General features: G+C 37.9%; 1 long non-coding RNA gene across 1 annotated transcript in view; it reads right to left on the bottom strand.

Moving 5' to 3' along the window:
- Positions 1-1,206: 1,206 nt before the first annotated feature.
- Positions 1,207-24,054, bottom strand: part of LOC134540011 (uncharacterized) — a 63,900-nt gene continuing 41,052 nt past the window's right edge. Inside the window, exon 3 of the long non-coding RNA XR_010076382.1 lies at positions 1,207-2,018. This is a non-coding gene — a long non-coding RNA (uncharacterized LOC134540011). The remainder of the gene's footprint in view (positions 2,019-24,054) is intronic.

Genomic DNA, 24,054 nt, shown 5'->3' with positions numbered 1-24,054 from the left:
ACCAAAATCTTGGGATCTTTTGAGTTCTTCGTGGTTTTCGGGGAAAAAAACTCTAATTATTATTTTCTGAATGAAATTCTAAGAATTATTCAGTTTACGACAAGTTTGTATACAAACGGTTAGTTCGAAACTGTACACCACATGAATACATGCTTCAAGTTTATTCTAGAGTTGAAACACAGATCGCCCTTTAATTCTTTAAAACCATTAAATAAACTATGAATGATCTTTGAATGATTTTTGCAATGGAAAAGATTGTTTTAAAACGTTTTTTTTTTACATAGGCATGTTTATTGGTCATAGCAACGGGGAAAAAAATTATGAATATGCAAACAAACTGAAAACAGGCCAAAGTTATCCTATGTCAAAAGTTAAATGCACACACTCCACAGAGAATTTCGAAGAAGGAATTAGGGGAAAAATTGTCACAACAAATACGAACCCAGTTGGCTGACAACGACGAGACAGTTGAAACAAGAACAGTAAATAAAGACAAAACACGACTTTGGACAACAGAGCGACAAGCAGACGAACCCAACAATGATACTGAACAGAAAATATGGACAACACAACTGCAACACAGAAACGCATAGGGGAACCCAGCGATGTGACTGAACAGATAGTCTTGAACAACACGACGACGATAGCACGGATGAACATGTAGGTTTTCTTTAGACAACAGTTGCGAGGTCTCGAGAACTGTAGTCACAAACATACCAGCATGGCATCGAGAAAAAAAAACAAAAAAAACACATTTTAATATAAACACTGAATGACTTGATACAATTATTTATAAATATGCACCTATAGTGATATTACAAATTTAATTCAAATCATGGGCAAAATCAAGAAATTAATTATGAAAGTAAATACAACCTAATCCAGAAAAAAGCAATAAACTTAAGGTTTTGACATATAACCCAAATTAATAACCAAACATGTAGGCCTACCAGTCTGTATGAACTCCAACCGAACACCACAAAATCGTTTGCAACCGGGATAATTATACAAGAATAAACCGGTGAAAACATTCCCTTATAGAAATATCACTACTAATACCGGTTCCGAACCAATGCGTACAGTAATATGAATTTAAATATGAAAATCGTGTTATTTGGAGAACTTAAGTTCTGATCGACTATATACATACATATATGTGTGTATATATGTATATATATATCGATTTAAAAATTTTAACGCTTCACAAATATCGTAGTTTATTGTTAGAACTCAGATCATGTAAGGTTTCAAAAGTCGAACAAACTTAACTAATAAGCACCTACACCTATTTATAATCTTAATCCAACATCGAGGTCGCAATCTCTTCTGTCGATATGAACTCTCAAAAAGAATTACGCTGCTATCCCTGAGGTATCTAAATCTTATAACATTAATAAGAGGTCAAAAAAATCACAAATCAGTGTTACCACAAATCTGTTATCGAGAAAAAAAGGTCATTTAAAGTCTTCGATTTTTTTTTCTTCCCCCGGTTGTGTTTCCGACGAGGATAGTTTTTTAAGAAGCACGCAAGGGTGAACGTAAATACCCTGGAATGAATGTCTCGCAGTACAAAGTAAAGTTAACAAGGTAACTTGGAAAGTGGTTGGGATTCCCTGAGGGATCCGAGGGTTGCAGACCCAAGCTAGCCACCTCGGAGGAGGGGAGGGGAGGGGAAAAGGGAGTGGGGGGTAGGCAATCGATTATCGAGCGCGCCCCATTCATCTCGAGAGGTGCGTCCAATTCCTTCGCGCGCGCGCGAGAAACCCCAATTTCCCCGACACGTCCGTCCACCCAGCTGCTAAAACCACGTCACGCGCGGTTTAAGCGAGCGGACTGCAGCCCCCGCGTATGTCGTTCCCGAATTGCACTGCGCGTACATTCACGTACCGGAAATAAAGGGCAGCTTATCTTTAAAAAAATGAAGGTAAAAATATGTTCACTCACCGCTTTCCGGAAATGTAGGGTTCACAGCCACCTATGCAAGTGGGGCGTTCGGCTTTGGACTCGGATAACACGACCTGTCAACAAAGGATACAAAAATTGCATTTATAAGGTTGCCAAAATTCTAATTTCACACTGAAAATACCAGAAAGTAGCAAATAAATGTTTATATTACCAGTGTGTATGTATGTATATATATATTATATATATATTATATAGATAGTGGTAATTAATTATTGCAAACAGTTCATCTATGTACTATATCTTCTAAGAGAGTTTTGATTGGACCAATGTGAACGTAAATATTATCAAAATTCTTTTGAGCTTCTGCATAAGCACACATACCAACACACACTGAAAAGCACAAATATGGTATTTCTGAAAAGTGCCATAACTTGTACAGTTTACGAGTGAGAACCAAATAAATCTAAATTTAATGAAAATAAAAATTAGAGAGCTAGTATTTTTTTTATGATCAACTCATTGTTGTTCTTGCTTCGTGCTAATATTTTCACACTTTCTAACCTTTTAACAGTGACTTCAACAAGCAGAGAAATTTTATAAACAAAAACATTGTAAAATAGTTATTAGTTACAAACTTTACGAATAAATTATAAACGAGATAGGCCACCCTGATTTAGTTTTTTTTTCAGATGGTTTCCCAAAATCTCTCCAAAAAACACTAACAGGTATTTACCATTGGCCATGGCCGTTGTGTGTACCTGTCCATTTCGAATTGCCTAGCCAACCAAACCTAAAATAAGTTGATCACAATGAAAAATCAAACGAAACGCGTTGTAGAATAACTACACATCATTATTTTCTTCGGGATGCGTTCAGTCAGTAAAACGTTAAGACTTCTTTCGTGTCGACTTTAGTTTATGGCAAAAAAAAATACGAACACCATCTCCACGACTCACCTATTCCGGCAGCATCAATCGATGGGGTGCTGTCACAACTTGGAAACACACAAGATAGAATTTTCTAAGTTACTCCTGTTCTAAGTTGTGTGTTTCTAAGTTGTGAGTTTCTAAGTTGTGACATTTTACGTTACGACGTTTCTAAGTTGTGTGATTTTTCGTTGTGTGTTTCCAAGTTACGTATTTCTAACTTATGATCGTTCTAACTTACATATGACAGTTCTAAGTTACGTCGATTTTTTCGATGTTTCTAAGTTATTACTGTTCTAAGTTGTGTGTTTCTAAGTTATGTGTGGTTCCCACAATCGATAGCTACGTGCCCTCTCGTTGCAAAGCGATAGTTTTTTTTGTGTTACCTTGGACATCGAGAACAACGTCGCGTTACGAAACTATCTAGAACGAACCATAATCGAAAAAAAAAAAAAAAAAAAAGTAACGAAGATTGAAATACGCGATGATTTCGGCCTACAACGCCGGGTCTCCGAAATCAAATGAATTAATCAGGTGTTTTTTTTTTTTTTCGTCTCGTCGACATCGAGATTATCACAAGACTTTTCGGGGAGTGAAACGTTAGGATGGGGCAGCTCAGGAATGAACTGGCAAATTGGGAGAAGAAACATGAAGTACCCCGAGAAAACCGCCCACCTGCTCAAGATAGCGTTCACCTTTTATTTCCCCCCTTCCCCCCCCCCTCACCAACTGGGAATCGAACCAGAATCTCCAGAGGCGGGAGGCAGATGATCCGACCACTCAACCACCCCGAAACCGTTGTACGTTCTCGCAATTCCGCAGCGGCTGTTCTTGGAACTACTGGTTGGAATAACTGGCTGCGTAAAGTTCCCCTGGGATCGTCATCTGATGGTTTCTATTAGCCCGTCTGTAATAGCGAGGCAGGCATTGTGGCTAACCAACCCTCCCAGCACGAATTTCTCCCCCTCGCGGAGAATTGCAGAAGAGGCGTTACTCCCCTACCCCTCCCCACTTCCTAGAATTAGCTGCATAATTTCAACATTCTGCCGGTTTCCTAGCCCCCCCCCCTCACAATAGCTTCTCTTCACACCCAACCATCAAGAGCGATGGCATAAACTACCCCCCCCCCCTTTTTTTCCCCCAAGATAGACAGAGAGAGAGAGAGAGAGAGATAGAGTAAATGAACAACGAAAATTTGTTTCTCCACATTACTGATGGCAGATAACGCTGGCAAAAAAAAAAATGAAACTTTTTTTATTTAACTTTGCTATTTCCGTTCTTTTTTTCTTTTTTTACCCTAGAAAGCAAACACACTATCGCTATCAGTAACGAGTCAGCGTCTAAAAGAACTTGCGTAATATGCCAGTTTGTGAGCAGAAAAAAAAGTTAAACCAGAAAACTTATTTACAAAATGCCTCTCTCTTTGGGCAGAAAATTATCCCTTAGTTCAATTTTGCTCTAAATGTTTTTTACCGTTTCCATTCTTTTTTTCCATAATGGTTTAGGATTGCAGTATTAAAATCACGCATCATTCAGTTGCTATTATTGTTCAATATTATGTGGGCCTAATAATATTTATTTCAACATTAAAAAATTCAAGGATTAATTTACAAACAAAAAAAAATCCCTTTCGACACAGCTTACAGACATAGGTAGATTTAGAGGTACCTATTTTTTCTAAAAATATTTTGGAAACTTCTATAAAGTTTTGGAACATTTTAAGAACTTCATGTAATCATATGTATTTTTATGTTCTCCAATATTACAAAACAATCGATTAAATATTGGATAATTTTCCATGCAGCAAAAATATTACGTATGTTTTTAACTCAATGTATCCAGTATTGAATAGCATAGAACGAATTTTTTTTTATTATACGCCACTAAGGCGTAATGTTTTGACCTACAAACACTATTTTTCACCCCTTGCACTAATAACGTGGTCGTATAACAAATTTTCTTTGCAATGCGATTTAAGATAATATTAAGATGGTATAAAACAAATTATATATATTATTTTTAATAATGAAAAGGCCAAAAGTAGCGGTTGTATAAATTTAAAATCTACCGATCAACTTAATCCAAAATTATTATATTTGTTGCACTGTTGACGCTCTAAAATTGTCGGAAGCATCCACACGTCCATGCGAAATGACCGTTATAAACAACGGCAGAAGCAGTGAAACGAGATACGTACATGAGGTAACCGGCAGGTGAAGACTGATAAGTAAGCAATAAAATCACCCTTTTTCCTCTAAATAAAAAAAAGAATCTTTCATTTTCTTACAGTAACTGTTCGAACCTCTCGCAAGTTAATAACAGCTTCCTTCTTATGTTAATATTGTATGGATAGGGGCATTCATTTTTTTGCGGAAAAAAAATCTGAACGTCTATTAGACTGCAAATAGCTATACCCGCACAAGCGGTTTCTTCCTTCTGATTGGCGACCGTTTGCGAGCGAGAGCCACTCAGGACGTGTTTGCTTCCGCACTGAATTACTATGATTGGTGTTGTAACAGTAGACATGTATCTGAAAAGAACCTCGCCCAATCACGAAACACAGACGACGCCAAAGTGTTTTACCTTCCAGCTACTCTCGGAATCTTTTCGCGAAAAATCCATGGCCCCTTTGTACGGATAATTAAAAATTCTATTAAGGCGCATGTTTGAAAGATCGAATCTTCGTAATTTTTTTTTTCCCCTTTGAAAGCTTGAAAGCTTCTTCATCACTCTCGCCGTTCGAGAACTTTCTTTTCCAGCGGGAGACAAATAGCGGGGAGCGGCACATAGGAAGACTTGAGAGGGTTTACCGGCGATCTTTCTTCGAAACTACATGCTTCCCCGCGCCTTCCACAACCCTTGTCGATATTCGAGGTGCCTTTCCCTTCACCCAAAACCCCACAGCCCTACAACACACATTCCTACCCACCCCAGTTATACACTGTTAAAAAAAAAAAAAAGAAGTTCACCTTCAATTTACGAATAACACGGTGGCACAATTTGTCCAATGATATTCGTTAAATTTCCGACCAACTTCGTAAATTTACGGACACTGACATCGCTTTATTTGAAAACGAATTCAAGAGAACATTCTTGGTATACATACAAGACATTCAAAAAACCTGATAAGAACACTCTTCGTTTTGTCAAAATGTTAGTTTGTATTTGTTTAGAACGGAACAAACGGAAATTAAAAAAACCGCGTAGTTTCTAAGAAGATTCTTTTATTTTAAATTTCTGAAGAACTATTCGTTTATTTGAGTTAGCGTTCGTAGAAAAGTCCGTTAATTTACTGTAATTGCAAACAGTGTACAACCACCATCATTCTCTTCGAACATCCGCACGACTAGAATTTACCACGTAATAAAAGGCAAGCGAACGAATCTGCTTTGGGGAAGAAAAAAAAACCAGCTTTAAGAGAGAGGATTGTTTGGATCAATAATATATAGTGGATTGCATGCTTTCGCAGCCATTGTACAACAAACTACCGTGGCTTTAGAGGTTTGGCAACGTCAACGTTTCGTTCAGCATTGCGACAGACATGGTCACAAGGATGAATCCTTGCATTGTAAATATTTTTTTTTTTGTAAATGGAACGGTAATAACATGTAAAATTACAAACCACTACAGATTTACATTAAAGCAAATATATAACTACAAAAAAAATATTCGCAGCAATACTGAGTTCGAATTTTTTCCCGAAAATTTATGCTTTTGTCCCAGCAGCAAAATTAACGTTATATTTGTAAACCGTAGTTTTTTTTTCTTTTCAGTAGTAACTGCGCACATAATAAGCATGATACAACAAAATAGTCATATTGTTGAAAAATTTGATTATCTTTTCTTAATGTTTTTTAAAAAAAATTATGCTTAAATGTAACATCAATTTAAAAATAAATTATTACGTTAATTATCGTAAGAAATACTCAGTATTAACTCGAAAACGTATTTCGTATGTGCAAAAAAAATAACCATAGCCACGTGCAGTACAAAGTTACGATATATTTCCTGCTTGGAAACTTGTTTTCCGAAGGGTTTTTTTTTTTTGTGGAAGTGCGGAAAAAGTTTTTTTTTTCCAGTGCAATAGAAGGAAAAAACAAAAAACGTAGGTTGAGCACATCTGGGGCCTTTGGATTCTACCTTGACGTCATACGAAATTCAACGAAATTTCCTGGTTTCCAGCTGTATGCGCGATAACTTGACCTCCCCACCCGTGCCCTGACCCACCGCAGCACACCCCCTGGAGGGAGATATAACACTGGAACACACAGCAGTGACGGGCGGACGGAACTGAACTGGGGAATAATTCACGTGGAGGAATAATGCACGGGATATTGCCCCGGGGATTTCGGGCGGACTACGCGGGAAGTAGAAAGGTCTAGGGGGGGGAAGAGAGAGAGAGATAAGAGAGAAAGAGAGAGACGGGAGTTTGGGCTCATGAATGAGCGACATCAGGTATGGTAACCACACAGGTCAATCCCCCCAATTTCAACCACTTCAAGGTACTAGAACGGCCGTTAAAAAAAAAAAAAAGGAAATATCGCATAGTGCATGAATAACGAGAAAACAAAACGAAAAATAAAAAATTTAAAAATATAACCTGAACAACTTTGACGGAATTCTATGAGGTTAGTTTTTTCGGGTAGATATTTTCGTTACGGAGACCTCAATGTACAGAAATAGTTAATAAGTTACAGTGTTTTTTGACGTGACAACGTCTAATAAATCGATGAACGCCGGCTGCACGCACGAAAAAGGATGACTCATTGTCCCGTTACGCACATTATCCCGTTACGCACATTGTCCAGTTACGCGGTGTCCCGTTACGCTCATTGTACGCTTGCGCCGCATCTATCTCTCTTCCTTCCACTCGATTGGAACAACCATCGATTTGACTTTTTCGAGGCACATTAAACTTGAAACTCTCCCTTTCGTTTCCTACTTTTCCTATCATCGTCCTATCCTTAATAGAATAACACAGATTGGAAGAAGTTAAATAGCAAACATGTATAAATGTTATAGTTAAAATAATCTCTTCGTTAAAGTAATAAACTTATTTGAATTAATGAGTGCAAATAAAAGTAAATTTATCAATAAAATTGTAGATTTCATTTCACTCCTTCTTTATATCCATACAAAATAGTGATAATTCAATAAAAATGATTCAATTTTATTCATAAAAGTATGCAATAATTTCATCAATGTTTTGTTATGACGTTGTCACCTTAAACTATCGTCCGTAAACCGACTTTACAGACAACCAATATTTTTTTTTTTTAAATTGCAAACGGTTTTTAATGAAATAGGGCTACTACGCATTTTTAGCGTTTGCAGCCGTGGGTTTCGTAATCGCGGGAGACGCGGGGAGATATTTTGGCGCCAGATTTTCCCCTCTGCCGTTGGGGGCGGGCTGTACGACGCGACGGTGTGGTTATTATTAACCTCGAGTGTGTATTTTGGCCGTGGTGGGCGCTTCAAAGCAGCCTATTTTCGTGTCGCCGAGATTCCGTCACGAGTTTAGCCCCCGGCAGTACGATAGATAAGACGTTCATCAGAATTTTCTCTCTCGGAGAGAGACGGCGGCAAAGGTTAAAAAAAAAAAAAAAAAAAGCTGGACTTGTGGACTTTTCCGGGAGAAATAAAACACTATATCTTGCTTGTGGCATAATCCGCGCGTGACACCGCCGATGACCGAATTCCTCTGCGCGCCGTGTGTGTGCCCGGGTAGGCGGAGCCCTTAACACCTACGTGTGTTGGACTGCAACAATTGGTTCTTGAAAGAAACCAGTTAATGGAAAAATTGTACATACATATCTGTGATATTTATGACTACCAATGATACCTACTTATTTGATTGGGGTCTGCCATTGGATCATAGTTTTCCGGACTACCTCGACGGGAGGCGAGTTATCTCACCGCCGTGCAACCACCGTGGGTGCCGTCTTCGATGCCGATTGGTTGGCCGAACGTGTCGCGTGTTCGTAGGTTCCTCAGTCGTAGGTGCTCCCGTTTCTTGTAGTTTCCTAAAAAAAGGGGGGGGGGGGGAATTCATGTTAAAACATGCCATGAAATAATTATAAATCAATCCGGAACATAACAATTTGCGGTAAGAGAAATCTGACGTAGTGCACACAAAATACGTAATATTCATCTAATTAGTGCAATAAAACGAACGAACCAAAGTAGTCTGTATTTTATAGGATTGCATTTCATTAATTTTAAAGGGCACCTCAATTACTTCAATTGATTACATGCATATATAAAAGCTTTTCCAAAGCACAGAATACTTTAATTTTTTCCCCCTCTAACGTTCATACACACACGGTGTGCAGAGCTTCAGAAGAAACCACGTGATTTGAAAACTGCTTAAGAGATCCGAGCGGTGTCTGCTTACGAACAGCATTTTAGAATGAGCTGAGTGCGAATTAGTAGCTCCATTTTCCGTATTTCATTTTTAAACTGTATATTTAGGAGATTGAAAAAAAAAAAAATTCAGCGGTCGGGATTCGATCAGTCAATCTTTGGATATGTAATCAGCGATGCTAACCGCACGGCCACGAAGCCATATTGGAAATAGTTGTTTCAGATGTTATATTAATAAAAAAATTGTTTTGTGTCTAAGTTTTAAAACGTATTTGAATATTCAACATTACTTTTAAATAACCGTACCGATTGTGCTGAAAATCGATGGACGATCGTTAAATTACGTAATATTAATAATTCAAACGACGAAAATATGATTGAAAAGTCAAATCGATGGTTGCTCCAATCGAGTGGAAAAGAGATGCCACGCATGCGTACAATGAGCATAACATGACACATCCGTAGTGGGACATCCGTAGTGGGACAATGTGCGTTACGGGACACTTTTTCGTGCGTGCAGCCGGCGTTCATCGATTTATTAAACGTCACGTCAAAAAAGGGCTAACTCACGTGTTTCCATAATTATATTTAGACATAACACACCCGGTACAATCACTCAAGGGACTCGCATTATACCTTTATCCTCATTTCTCCGCCATGTAAAGATATGGTTACAGCTAAAATGTCACACGGTTGTCCCCATGTACGACGAGAAGACCGCGCGCGCCAGGCCACGGCCTTGCGCTTTAGAGGCGACACCGCGCTGGAAGCGCCGGAGAGATTCGCCCTTGTCATCCCGCCTCGCCGACACAAACACAACACCCCTTGGATCTTTTGTAAACGTTCTCGTTTTTTCCGTTTGTGTACGCTATTTGCTCCTCGACTTCCCTGACAATCGATGGCCATTTCTGCCTTCCTTTCCAAGATCTCGCGTTTCATTTTTATTTTATTTTATATATCTTTGATTCTCCGCAGGCCCGTCACCGCTTGTTTGAGAAACAATAAATCTCTCCCTCTTGCCTCTTCATCCCTTACTTCCCCGAGGCAATCTTCCTTTCACGCCACGAGCTGTGACTGGAGATATTTATGCGAATAACTGCGCCACCGACGAGAAAAATTGCTTAAGTACACCGTTAAGAATTTTCGCCTTAAATTTACGAAGGACACACAGGTTGCGATTCATCATCCATCAGCGATCTTCGCAAACTTAACGGGTTAGCTTCGTAAATTCCAAGCTTCGTTTGGAACACGAACTCAACTGGGGTCAAACCTTCAACAACTTGTTAAGTGTCCACAGAAGGAAAAAAAAAACACTTATTTAACTCCCACGTTCCTATTTTTTTTGTTCACAACGTGAACAGAGAACTTGTGCATCTGGATCCAGGGTAGGTTTTTTTATTATAGAAAAAACAGTTAAATAGAACTAAGAATAATCTTTTTTTTTAATTTGTTGAAAATTTCTTATTTTTACTGTAATTTATAACAGTGTATTTCAAGGAATTATATATTTTTTTACCCGCGTCATCCGGAATTCTTCATGATAAAAAAAATTCATAGCTTTAATAACAATCTCAAGCGCCAATAGGGGAATTCTTTTTTCCCCACTGAAATCAAAAATGTGTTTCCTATTATTTTTAAATTAAAAGTAAAGCCTTGTAAATCTTACCCGTTCTGCGCCTTTGATTAAAAAAAGTATATACATATACTAAGACAATGGCAGCCCTGCCTTGGCACGCCTCGATAACAGGCTATCACTACTTGGCTGCTAAATAAATATTGAGATCGAACACAATTACAACACATTCTCGAACATAACTTTGATTAGTAAATTATACCTACATTTCAATTAATTTTTATACATTTGGTAACAGGCCCGTCTCATTTTTATTTTATTCGTTATTGTAAACGTATTTAAGGTATCGATGAACTCATCATATGTTTTAATTTAAGATCTCGTGTTAAATATTCAGTAATTCAGGCTATGCACTGCAGCTGAAACCAAAAACGGAACACAAGTAAAGTAAACCAATGTCAAGTTTTGCTACAATGCCGTTAATGCCATTGGTTGTCCAAAGCACATCATTGCGGTTGCTGTTTAATAAATGATGGTTTAAGGGGGGGTAGCGGCATATATTTAACTGTCAGGATTTGATTTTATGATCCCTTTTTTGCTGACCATTGCGGAACACATTTTACTGCAGTATCAAAGATATGATTAAAATTAACCCCACAACCGATGTTACGTTGTAATTCAACGCAATGAGCGGAGCAGAAACGGGGTGTCTGACAACTGCCTCGAAGGGTCACGACACCAATACTTGGTTCAGTTTTGAGGTCTGAAGCGTAAACGTCTTTGGGGGTTTGATTACTGAACAAACAGGGCCGCTTGCAGAAGCCGGCGAGTGAAGTCCGAGCAAAAACTTGGCAGGTTAATCAAGTGGAAGAATACACCACTTCGCCTCAAGTCACGACTGTGCAAGCCGGCCTAAGTCCTTCCGTGATTTTCGATACAAACGTCACAGTAGATGAGTGAATGCCATATTAAATTTGTTCATAACGTGAACCTCCTAGCAGTCAAGAATTGCGAGCGGAAATTTTTGAATTCAATTATTGTTTCGTTTGTCTTATCTCGCAATCAGTCTTTATCCTGTCCTAGCCGGAGCATAAAATAAAACAGATCAAAGGACGTAACTGTCGGCATTACTGAGAAAAAGGAGGATTACTAATATATGTATATATATATGTATATATACACACACACACACACACAAACACGACACAGCACAGACGTTGAAACTTTAAATCAGACAAGAATTTCGTAGAAGGAATTTGGTCATGAAAAATTAACAGCACAGACGAACAACGCAGTAGGCTATAGCAAGAACAAGGCCTGTTTTAATTTTAATTTTTTTGTGTCGGTATGTTTGCTGCTTCGTCCAGGTTCTTTGCCGTCTGTTTGCACTTACTGTTCCGGTTGAAACTGTCTTCGTTTAGCCCACCGTGTTCCTCTGTGCTGTTGTCGTCGTGTTCCCCTATAAATACCAGTTTAGTCTCATCGTTCGAACTTCAGCTGATTTATGCTTGTAGTTGAATATTTATGTTTTCATTCTTTATTATTCTTTCTCATCTTGCATTCTTGAATTTTTTTCTCCATGACAATCACTGCAAAGCTGCAATTGCGTTATGTCAAAAAAAATTTGTATTAAATCAAAAATTCCCCGTTGCATGAATCAATTAAAGAACGTGAAGGTGTGAATTATATATATATATATACATATAAGGGAAATAACTAACAAGGAAAGCAGTTTCATCGTGACATGTAGACACCCGAAAATTTTCTGCACTGTGCGATGGCGGTATCGTTTTGACATCTGCGCCGGCTCCCCAGCAGCAGTCAGGGTTTGTGAAGGCTGTTCGGGACGGATATGAAAAGCTACCCCTGTGACCCCTCTTTCCCTCACCAGCCCAACCGCACGAACGACCTGACAGATATCCTAATTAGAACGGGCGGAACCCGTGACGCGAAGGCAAGTCTGCAACTGTTCCCGCCGAATGCGCTCGCGAAAATCCCGGCGCGCGGCGCGCGCGAACTGAATTACAGGGATAACGCGATGGATCGCGTAAACAGACTTCCATTTAATCACGCGCGCAGTCGCTCTGGTATTTGGGAAGGGGGGGGGGGGGGTTGTGACATTCAAACGGCATTCCAAATCTGACAAATTTGAACCGCAAACAGGACGGAAAATAAAAATCACGACATCTTTTGTACAGAATTAAAATCTACAAATAAAAAATATATATTTTCAGTTCGGTGAGTTTATTGACTTGGAAATAATTTCGAGCGCGGTTATACATGAATGTGCTGAACGAATTCCAGGCAAAATTTTTTAGGGAACGACAGAAACAGGAAAAAAACGCCATTTGGATCCCAACACTTTTTTTGACGTGACAACGTCTAATAAATCGATGAACGCCGGTTGCACGCACGAAAAAGTGTTCCGTAACGCACATTGTCCCAATACGATGTATCCCGTTACGCTCATTGTACGCTTGCGCCGCATCTATCTCTCTTCCACTCGATTGGAACAACCATCGATTTGACTTTTCAATTATGTATTCGTCGTTTGAATTAATAATATTATGTAATTTAACGATCGTCCACCGATTTTCAGCACAATCGGTACGGTTATTTAAAAGTAATGTTGAATTTTCAAATACGTTTTTGTACGAACAGTGGTGTTTTATAGTTATACATAAAAATTCAAATTACACCCGGGATCGTTTGCACAATGTTTCAAAAAATATTGTAACACATTATAAATAAGTTTGATGCATTTGGGATGCGTATTTGTTATAAAATCGTATTATAAAAACGAAATAATATTATACCCCTACGGTGCTGCCATATACGGTGACGGACGCGAACCGAACGAATCGCGCTATCTATCCGCTTCCGCGGCAACCAGGCACTCGTTAATACTCATATATTCCTTTGTTTATCGCGAGGGGCGTTATTATTAATTAATTATAAATAAAATTTCGTGCCCGGGGCCACAATTGCATATCATTTTGAGCACTGGAAGACATAAAAACGTAAAATATTCTCGACGAATTTTAATCTCGGGCCCCAGCGCACCACGAGCGTCTGGGTTGGAGATTAAAGCCGAAATTCTTTCTTAAACTTACTAATAATTTTTTATTAACTGCAAGGGCATTTTTTTTATTAAATTCTACGTTTAATTTCACGACGAACAAACTGGCGGCCGTCTGCAAGAGAAGCCATAGCCTTATTTGGCCGGGCCATTCAGGCCGCGTTTGCTTCAGCGACTGAACTGCTCTTAATTCGTGTGACGGCGGTAGACATGCGCCTGAAACTCAGTCAATCACGAAACACAAGCTATGATGTTACAGTAGCTTATTTCGAAATTATGTCGCTAAACTACAAATACAGTAGAACCTTGATTAACACGGGTAATTTGGGGGGGGGGGGGGGAAGTGAGAACGGATAAGCGAATTGAAATGTATTTCGGTTATACAGTACAGCAAAATTTCATAAGTAATTTATATAAAACAAATAAGCAAGTATTACTGAACCTAATTATTACTTTTTTTAATATGTACGAATGAAATTATTCGTAATGACCTAAAACACACAGTTTCAATGAAAAATATGAACTACATTTACAACTTGATACGAAGATGTTCCGGACCAGTATTTCTTCTCAGTGGCAATAAATTCTAGTCCGTTTCTTTGCTGTTCGTTTATACTTTTAATGCTTTTTTTTTTTTTTTTTTTAGTTTTTCTCCTTTCTTATCCCTTCCTTAATGAATTAGTGGGCTTGGTTTCCTGCCCCCGCACCCCCCAAAAAGTTTAAGTTTAAATTTAGAACCCGGTTAACACAATGCGCGGTTAATCGGGTCACGGATAATCGAGGTTCTACTGTACTAAAAAATACTTATCACATATATATAATATATATAGGCCTACCTATATAATATATCTTGTATTGGATTAAATAATGTGTCGTAGGCATACAATTATTTTTTACTGTTTTTTTATGTTTGTAAAAGTGTTTTACGTAGCGCTTATATAAGTTACAGAATGCAATTGATAAACAACCACCTCGCTTATTTGTTCAGCAGACCAGCAGTGAAAAAAAAAAACGACGTTTGGAAGAAGATTGACGACTCAACTATAAACAACATCCATTACGCATTCAATGGCGCCCTTACAAACTCGATACCACCAGATTTATGATTTTCTTTACGTCGTGAGCTCATAACGGATATCCGAGATGTTCTGAAAGAAATTCAACCAAGTCATTAAAGATGCTATGAAGTGAATACATGTTATTTACATTTGTGCTGAACACCATCAATTTAAACTGCACCACTTCGCTGGTAATTTCTTGTTTCGTGATTGCTACGACAAAATCACTAACTACACGAATATTAAAAGCCAAAACATCCACAAAAAATTGTTTAACTTTAAAAGAAAACTTTAAAAATGATATTGTTACATTTTCTGTGAACTTGTAAAAATAATTCTGGTTAAATTATTTGAAAATGTTTTAAAGCAAATAATAATAATACATTTCGAATAGGATTTTTTATTTTGTGATAATTTTCGATGAACCAAAATTAAACAAATAGATTTTTAATCTTCTCGTTATTGTTTTATATAAAAAAAATTACACAAAGAAAATTTAATTGTTTCAAAAATTAATTGCGCACAAAAAGTTAGACTTTTTTTTCGTACAGTCAATGACGTTGAAAATTTTTTGTCATGGTGTAAAAGTTTACATTCACATATACGCACAACACCATTCTCAAAAAGATCCACCAAAGACTGGCGTCTAGAGACAAAATAAAAAGACAAATTGAAAGAGTAGCAGTATTTATTCCCAACAACGTTGTACTACCTTAAGGAGTATTGCAACCAACAGTTTCCACTGTAAAGAGCACAAAACAAACCAACACAGAGCTGGAGCGACAACAAAACATTGGACTCGCATTAAGTATATAAAAGACCCGGTACAGCCATCCGGTTTTCGGATCCACATGGTTTCTCCGAATTCACCCCAAGAACAAATATCGGGACTGTTCCTTACTGTTTGACCTGGCAGAAACCCTTTCTAAAAATAATACCCTGAATTTTTAATATTTGTTTTTTTTTTTTTTCCGTATCGAATGCCTTCGTTTTCGACGAGTTAAACCTGGCTCCCCCCCTCCCCCGCCACAAAAAAAAAAGAGAGCGTGAATGCGACGTACGAACCGTCAGAAACTTGGCTCTGAGACACACCCACGAGAACACGTTCATAATTAAGTATATACGCTTCATAATTGATAGCTGCACGGTGGATAAGCGAGTAATGTTGACGTGGTGCGTGTAAGGGAAAAAAAGAGGGTAAAAAACAAAAATTTCTGTCCCAGACTACCCCTCCCCCTTTCCTCTCTCTCTCTCTATCTCTCTCTATCTCTCTCTCTCCCCTTCCCACCCTTACCCAACCCTATTTTTTTAACACATATAACTACACAAAAAAAAAAGCGGAACATTATTTTCATTTTATTTATTCACTGTTGTGTAACTCATCGTAATATTTTACAACTTTGCCTAGAAAACAATTTCGAAACTAACATTGTTCCTGCGCTTAAATACGCCGCTCAAAAATTTGACCGTTTATTTTTTTTGTTGCCAAACGTCAGAAAAATGTACGTAAATTATTAGTGTTACTGCTAACTAATTCAATTATATAATTTACGTTATCGAACAATTTTTTTGGTGGCCATAATATTATATTTGATTAAATATTATCCTGACTTTAATTTTTCCAGCTAAATAAAACATACTTTCTCTATTATTTACAATTAAAAAATTTTTATGCTACATATTTAGAGTCCCGGAAATTTCGCGGATTCCTCTGGCCTCAGGATAGAATTCAAAGATATAGGTGTGCTCGACCCATGTTTACTTTCCCATTGGTTGATTTCTTAGCGAGAACATTTTTATCCTCGTTATTTGGCACTACCTGATTCGCTTACGTCTCTCATAGCTGGACATCGTTGGCTCACGGTCGTAGAGGGGCGTGTCCAGATAACTGCGGTCCAATCATGAACACAGTGCGACAGTGTGGAGGTTTGCATTCTAGCTTGCGACTAAATGAATGCGCGAAAATTCCGTGGCTCTATACATATTTTTAAAAACTATTCTTGGGAAGCACTTTATACCGTAAGTCGTACCTTAGTTAACAATGAATGTTTTCGTGGTGAACCAGCAGCAGAAGCTTGTTCGAATTCCGACCTTCCTGTGTGCAGTTACACGCAGTGACATTTTCTTTTTCTTTCGAAATTTGATCTCAGGAGTGTTCAGTTAGACGCGACCGGGCTTTGCTTCAGTAAAAAAAAAAAAAAAAATGTCGTATTAAAGGTTACTGTAGCTGTAAAAAAAACCGAGGAACATGCGACTGTGTGCCATGAGACCCGCGCGGTGGCATAAAAGTCGAGTATGTCGTGAAAACCAGTCGTAAAGACGTAACGCGGGGACGCAAGCACAGCGAAGCGCGCGCGCTCTTCAGTTTCAAGTTTCCGCAAGGAAGGAGGAGAAGCGATAAGGATTAGGTCGATTGCCGCGTGACTCACTTGTTTCGCGTCAAGCGATAGCGTTAGCGATTGCGCTAGCGCGGTTTGCAAATGGCGGCGATACCGCGGATGCCAGTTGTTATTCTCGCAGTGATATACGAGAGATGTCCTTAATTTTTAAGTACCGTTCGGTCATTAAAAAAAAAATAAACTCGTGAGGAAAAAAAGTTTTTTTTTATTGACAGTTTTAGTTTGCTACATATCTACTTCACATTTTCACATACTCAGTTCCAATGCACTTTACGTAACGCTGTACAGTTTATTTAACCCCATCTGCATAGAAGTTCGCCGTCTTGGCTATAGGCATCATGGACTTCGAATACGCAATGCGCGTAGCCTAGGTAAAAACGCCCAGTAAAAATCTCTGAAAAACGTTTATGTGATCTCCGCATTAGAATCAAAAAATGAATGGCTAGAATTTTGTTTTTAACAAAAAGGCGTAATTTTGGATGAATTCATGAAACGTTGGTCAACAATTACCTACCGCAAAAAATTACAAAATTATGACTGTCAACTGGTTTAATTTCCAGGCGCGAAATTCTATGCAGAAGGGGGTTAAATAAACTGGTACAGCGTTTACGAAAAGTTCTTGGAACTGAGTTGGTGTCTATGTGAAAATGTGAAGCAGATACGTAGTAAACTAAAACTGTCGATAAAAATTTTTTATCACGAGTTTAAAATCTTTTTTAATGACCAAACTGTGGTTACTTTACGGATCCCTCGTAGATGCACGCAGAGCAAAGTGGAACGCTTTGCGATGAAACGGATATCAGTCCGCCAACGCGTGGTACATCAGCTGACGCATGTCTCAGTCTTAGATTACAGTGTGCAATCTAATGGGTATTTACTCTATCTCTTTCTCTCTCTCTTTCTCTTTTTTTCTTTCTCTTTCTCTTTTTTTCTCTTTCTCTTTTTCTCTTTCTCTTTCTCTTTCTCTCTCTCTCTGACAAATGGACGATATCTTTTACTAGCGTTGTCCTTTCCTTCAGTGTGGTCTGTTGCCAGATATACACAAGAGCACTTACAAGGTTTTAGAAACAACTTTATAATGTAAATGAACAGTTTTAAAAATGTACAAGATAAAATTTATTTTTTTAAAAAAAAAGTTGGAAAGAAAATTTTAAAAATGCATTTTCTTGTAGTATTTCATCTCATAAATATTTTATTCTTACTTTGTTTTCAACCTTTTGCTATGAAATGTTTTAAATAATTTAATAATAAAATAACTGTATGAAGAAAGTACATAATTAATGGCATGTCAAGTTATTAATAGTGATTGACTGCTACACATAGTTTCTCCTGTAAAATAATAATAATAATTGGTGTTTTGAATGGATTTTTTTTAATGTACACAACCGTAATAATAGTGTCAAACGACACTATTTCATGTAAGAAAAATAAACAAAAACTGAAATTTAAAAAAATTAAGATTTATTTTAATTATAAATTGTATATAAAATAATTTTTTTTATATATATTAACAAGCCGGGGAGTATTAATCTAGCAACAGTGGTTGGCATTTCCTCTGTACTGCAATCTAAGCGTGAAACAGACTATAATAGTATAGTAATAATTGCAAAACTTGTAAAACTGTCAGCAGTATGAATTTGGAGACTTCTGGAGCAACGTATTGCCTTTGGAACTGCGATTTTGGTGGTGGCTTGTCAATCGTCAGGATTCGGCCATGTTCGGACGTTTCCGTCGCTGGATGCATAAGATCGGGCATTTTCGTCTTTTATTTTAATCCGCAATCCTGTACGGAGACGTTACGATGGACCAATGGCGTGTTCAAATTTCGAACGGCAGCTTTATTGTATGCCACAGGTGGAAGGGGAAAGTGCGGAGACATTTATTCATAGAAAAGTGTGCCTGTACCGACGTTTGGGTGCAAATGGGCCGTTGAGTGCGGTATTGCCCATGATCTGCGAACAGTTGCATCCGACCTTGAGGCCGTTTATGCGCAGTGCTATCGGACTAGACATGTGTGCTAGGCGCATTACCATCGTGGTTAGTCATAATTTTTTTTATATTTTTCTAGATATTGTCTAATTCTACTATAAAAATCGTTTTGTGTTAGTTCTTATGGTGGTTCCTATTAATATTTATATAAGTTAAATTTATTTCTGAGGTGGGGGGAATCGAACCCATGACCTTCAGATTACCAGCTCATTGCTCTCACAACTCGACTACTGTGACAATCATGTTGGAAGGAAGTTTATAAGCATATACTAGACGTAATTTCAAACCTTGAATTCTAGTAACTCTGGATTGTAAAACATACGCCTTTGTACGCACGACTATCGAGACATTCACCAGACCGAAAATTAAATACGGTTAAAAAAAAAGAACCCACATATTCTGACATTTATTTTATTTTTAATTTGAAGGAATAATAGCATCACCTGCTAAGGGGCGTGGTCGCTATCTTTATTTTCAATACTAGCTACCAGAGGCGCTCGTTAACACACATCGTCAGCTAGAAGGCGCTGCAGCCACCTTGTTTTCAGTAATCGATACAAGAGCGCTAGTGCCACGTAGTAGATACGCCAGTTTCTAGATTGCGCTGCAATCATATGAGTTTAATTTTTACCTACTAGTGTGCTAATCACCAGACCGTCATGTCATCCGCCATCTTGTCGCCCGTCTTGGCCGCCATCTTTTAATTCTGTAATTATTAAGCTAGAAATTCGGGGGAAATTCCAAAATTCATTAAAAAAAAGCCGTTTATTAAAATAATTATAGTTTATGGGAATGCCTCTAGGCCAACGAGAAACCTCTAACCAAAAAAAAAGTGTCAAATCACAGACTGCCTAGTTGGGGCGTCCGTCTCACAAGTCTGGTATGTAGAGGACCAAGAAGTCTTTATCTGGAAACCATTAATTAGTACGTCTGTTCTCTTGGTTATCATGCTTGCCAATAGCATTTTCACAATTATTCCTAACTTCGCTAACCAACTGCTAGTCAGAGCGACTTCAACATTTACACCCGGAATCCGCTCCACAGGCTATATACCTCCGTGGCCGTAACAGCGAGCGAGTGTGCTCGTTGGAGGAGGGGGGTAGGAGGAGGGGAAATACGGGTGCATCGAGCTCGCTTATTTCGCGTATCTGACAGCAGGCCTAAGCCTTAAAGCCTTCCCCCCTCCCAAACCTTAGGCTCTCGCCGGTCTCTCGAATGCCGGGAGCTGACGTCACACGGCCCGGAGCACACGGTAAAGCCGGCGGCGAGGCTGTGAGGGTTTCCCTCGCCTCGCAGGCCGGATTACACGATCAGGCGAACCGGTGGTACGGGGTACGGTTAGGGGAGAGAGGAATATTAACGGAGTTTTTTTTTTCAGCTCGCTCTAAACCGCTCGCGAGCATCAAAAGTGGAAACAATAGCCTGTACGGGTCGACCGTACCCAGACGGGTGCTGGGAAATTTTACTGTCCCGTCTTAAACATTTTCAACGAACGTTTCAATGAGATGGTTTATGAATAGAGATGGTATAAATTCGTGGATTCGCTTTGTGAAAGGCTAGAATCCAATCTCAACTTGATTTCCATGAAAGAAACTGATATCGGGATATGCAAAAGATTTAGGAAAAATTTTTGTTCATACCAGTGAAACACGTGTGCGTATGAAGTGTTTGTATTTGTCTTTGAAAAGTTTGAAAATAGCAGTATGATCCATTTTGCTTCATTTCACCAAATGTCTTGAAATTGAGCATCTCGACTAGCATGAAAACATGCGTCAAAAAGGTTCATTGATGACCTGCAAAAAATTAAATTGAAAAAGGGCAAAATTGCGCAAGGAGCAAGTAGCGACACACCTAGGCTTGGTACAGACGCAATCCACTACAGTAGTGTCATTTATATTTAATAAGTATTCATAGGTATCAAATTCCCGTAAGCGTCCGGTATTTTTAAAAAGTATATACCTACTGACACATACTGCCTATAACTAAAGAAATTCTTTTTGAACAATGTTAGCAGCTTCATGAGACGACAACAAACACATTTTGTTTGGTAGTCACAGGCGATAAGGCTACATATGCACGGTTAGAAATTACAGCAAATTTACTGCATTTTTAACGGAGAGTTTAACTCAAATAAACGAAGAATTCTTCGTTATCTCCAATAACTCAATCTTCGTAGAAACTAGCCGTATTTCGAATTCCAAGTTGTATGTTTCGTTCTAAACAAAGTTGAACACACAAAATAAAGTGGTCTTTCTGTAGACTTAGCTAGTTTTTGGAAGTTTTTGGAAGTTTTCTTATTATCCTTGAATATTTTTGTGGATTCGAGTTCCAAGTATGGAAACTCAGTGTCCGTAAATTTACCAATTTAGTCGTAAATTTACAAATATACTTGAATAATTTGTAAACAGCGTTCTTTGTAAATTGAACGTGAAAAACTTTTAACAGTGTAGCTGGCCAAGTTAAAAGCACTCAAAGGTTACATCTATACTCAGATTTATGACCCACAATTTTGTAGTACATTAATTGATATATCAGTCATTATTAAGTCAGCGCAAGCCATTAAAGCGCCCTAAAGCGTCATTTTACGACTTGATTACAAACATCGAGAGTTATCTATCTTTGAACCTTCCGGTGAAAACTGCATAAAATTCCACAGTGTAGTTTAGAAGTAGTTAGCGTACAGACAGACAGACGCGAATAGCGACTTTGTTTTATAGGCCTACTGTTCATAGGTTACAATAGAATTACTGAAGCAGGTTTTTGTATCTGATGAAATTATTTAGAATATAACTCATGGTAGTTATGATGGAAATAAGCCTATTGTGTAACAAAAACATTTTACCTCAGAACATCAAAAATAATTGCCACAGAATTTGAAAATTTTTCGCCAAAAATTATTTAGAAAGTGTTACAAAAGCGATAATGACATTTTAGTTTCAAGGTAATCTAGTTAACGTTCTTCATTAGAAAAAATTCTACATGCACAATTTACCCAGAATTAAATTAGCATAAACATATTAAAATGTAAGTAAATTATAACTTATGCACCGGATGGATCTTCACTTGGAAGAGGTATTCAAGTATTCACTACAGTAAATGTATTTTCTGGTAAGATGATAATGGCGCAGCTTATCTTGCAGCTAATCCCTTCGAGATCAAGACGGTGGAATTCACATTAAAATAGCCCAGGAGAAAGTAAATTGCATTTGTACAGTACTAGGAAGCGTTGGAAATTTCAAAGTAAAACAAAGTAATAAGATCAGTTCTCAATTACAAAGAGCGTACAATAGAAGATCTCGAGAGAATTTCTCTGGCAAAGAAATTAACTATCGTTTCCTACGCCTTTGAACAAGCACTTGAAGATGCTTTACTTGTTTTCTTGTTTTAGCTTCAGCTTATCGCCCATGAATAAATTACAAGAAGACAGGGTTTTTGAAACTAGGCAGATAAAAAAAAATTGAAAGCGGATTTAAGTACACGTGTTTAAAAAAAAATCTTCACAGATAAGGAAAATTTATATTTAGCACTGATGTATATACCTACCAACAAACTAGAATTAATAATATTACAAAAAAATATGAATCATAACTTAGCATTTTTTAAAATCATAATAATGGACAATAAATTATAATAATTAACGCTGAATGTACACTAGCAAATTACTTTTTACAGATTAAAAAAGGATCAACAATTTCAACGACGTAGGACTCTGTGCGATGTTTTTAATTCTCAATTAGATGTGTTTTTGGCTAGACCACCTAAGGCGCGCACAAAAAGCCTTCTGCAGGGCGAAAAAAAAAAGAAGATTTATCCGAGGGGCTTAGGAAGTGCGAACAAAGTCCTTTGATAGGAAGCAATAAAGCTGGAACGTAAAATTAAGCGTTATCCTCTGAAATTAAGGTCGTCTGCGCTGGTTCGAAGACGAACTGCCGCGATTCTTCAAGACCTCCGTATGAAGGCCCGCACGGCTTCGCATGAGCTAATCAAAAGCCCGAATCCGACAAGTGAAGATTTATCTCGCGTTCACGGCACGTGAGCGAAACTCCTTCACTAAGGCGAGAGGTGTGCCGTAAACTAATCCGTCTTAAATTGCCACCCATTTATTACTATCAGAAACGGAACTCGGCGCCTGAAACATCACTAACGTTTACACCAAGATAGCAGTATAAGGCACGGTCGCTCACGCCATTTTGAGTTCTTCGTTTTTTTCACGACGTTGCTTTCATTCAAGGGCTATTTCTAAAATATTAACTCGGTTACCTCCCTTGCATTTGTTGATCCGCCACAGTATATTTTCAACCGAAGTGAATATCTGTTGATATTTGCATTTGTTGATCCGCCACAGTATATTTTCAACCGATATTACAGTAAGTGAATATCTGTTGATATTTGCATTTGTTGATCTGCACACGTATATTTTCAACCGATATTACAGGAATTGAATAACTGTTGATATTTGCGTTTGTTGATCTGCCACAGTATATTTTCAACCGATATTACAGTAAGTGAATATCTGTTCATATTTGCATTTGTTGATCCGTCACAGTGTATTTTCAACCGATATTACTGTAATTGAATATCTGTTGATATTTGCATTTGTTGATCTGCCACAGTATATTTTCAACCGATATTACTTTAAGTGAATATCTGTTGATATTTACATTTGTTGATCTGCCACAGTATATTTTCAACCGATATTACAGTAAGTGAATATCTGTTGATATTTGCATTTGTTGATCTGCCACAGTATATTTTCACCTGA

The sequence above is a fragment of the Bacillus rossius genome, chromosome 16 (genome assembly GCF_032445375.1).
Source record: "Bacillus rossius redtenbacheri isolate Brsri chromosome 16, Brsri_v3, whole genome shotgun sequence".
Classification (NCBI taxonomy): domain Eukaryota; kingdom Metazoa; phylum Arthropoda; class Insecta; order Phasmatodea; family Bacillidae; genus Bacillus; species Bacillus rossius.
The sequence above is the reverse complement of the archived record's forward strand: the minus strand, read 5'-3'. Positions and strand labels throughout refer to the sequence as shown.